Raw genomic sequence first — 1771 nt, 5'->3', positions numbered from 1 at the left:
TGTCAGCAAACATCTCCAGACTTCACCTGAAGAGAATCACTTTTGGGAGGGAGCCTCATGTAATAATAAACTGCCTAAGTGCTGAGGACAGAGTGTCACGGGTTTATGTAGCCTAGTGGCAGAGTTCTTGTCTAGTGCACATGAGGCCCTGGATTCTATCTGCAGTACCAACAGTTGTATGAGCAGTGACCATTTTTTTCTTGTAAAATGAGTGGTAGTTGTAAAAACAAAATGCGTTAATACAACTGAAGTGCCTAAAACAGAACCTACCCCATCTTAAGAACCAAGTATTTGCTATTATTATGTTAGTATAATTCCTATTTGGAGTTTTTTTTTTAAGTTTAGAATAATTATTAGGATCATTTCACTTGAATTATTATATTATTTATAATTGTTAATTAGCTTCCTCCCAGCTCTTGTTGCCTTTGTTTTTTTATTTGTTGGTTTTTGTCCAGGAATTGCCAAGTTATTGCATGAAGAGTTATCCTGATGATCTTCCCTTTAATGCCCCCCAAAAGGACAATTCCATTGGCCCTAGAAAGAGGGAGATACATGTTTTTTTTTTCTTTTACTATAAAGGAATAAGCAAGATTCAAAGCAATTATGATCTAAAATGACAGATAATACAGAACACAGAATTCCAAAGCAACTTGTTATCACTTCTGAGGATTCCCCGGGGCCCCTCTATTTTGAGCACAAGGAATTTAGGCAGTTTTCCCTCCTCTGAGCTGTGACTCTGTTGTCATCTACTGAGATCCATTTCCTCAGACTGGCCTCAGAATGCATAGCCGTTTTTTTCCTTTCCCACTTCATGCTATCTCCCTAAACAAATGAACAACCGTTCTTTATCCAACAATTTTATTCCTTATCATTAGAAAAAAAAAAAGGATTCGTGCCAAAAAAATAAAATTGGAAGTGGCAGAGTTCCCATAGCTCTTATGGAAATTGAACGCCAGAAGCCTGAGTACTCTTCTCTGATGGAGCAGGGTCCTGCAACTTGCCCGTCAGTCTTAAAGTGGAATTTACCAAAATATCACCATTTATTAAACTTCTTTTGAAGACTTCTCATAATAAGGAAAAGGGCATAATTAAAGTGGATTAATTAGGATTTTCTCAGGAGAGTGCCTTGAACCTTACAGGAATTTCAAACATGAGTCTCTCCTTTGGGGCCATCTGCCATGTTCCTCTTTGTTTGAAAATAAAAAGTCACTGGATGGGGGCTGGGGTTGTGACTCAGAGGAAAAGTGCTCACCTAGCATGTGTGAGGCACTGAGTTTGATCCCCAGCACCACATAAAAATTAAATAAAGGTATTGTGTCCACCTACAACTAAAGAATAAATATTTTTTTTTAAAAAAAGTCACTGGATGAAGGCCATTTATTTGAAAACTCAATTCCCACCTTTTATCAGGTGGATCTTAAATTTTAGTGTGTACCAAAATTGCCTGGGACACATAGAATACTGTATAATTCTGGTTCCACTATCAGTCTGTGATTCAGTAGTTCTAGCATAGGCCTGAAGAATATTGCACGTCCAACCTGTTTCCCAAGAAGCTGATTCTGTTTCAACACACTGTGAGAATCATTGACTTAGGGTCCTCCTGTCTTGGTTCTTCTTTCTTCTGATCAAATAGGGAGAGGTTTTCTTCTGAAGAAAGTCAGAGTGAGATACATGGAAATAATGAGAAAGAAAATGCATGCTCAGAGAGATCCAGAAAAGATTGTTTGGCTCCAGGATCCATCAGGATCTGAAGCCAGACTCTACAGTCCAT

Source organism: Marmota marmota, unplaced genomic scaffold (genome assembly GCF_001458135.2).
Source record: "Marmota marmota marmota unplaced genomic scaffold, marMar, whole genome shotgun sequence".
In the NCBI taxonomy this organism is placed as follows: Eukaryota; Metazoa; Chordata; class Mammalia; order Rodentia; family Sciuridae; genus Marmota; species Marmota marmota.
Note: the sequence above shows the minus strand (reverse complement) of the source record.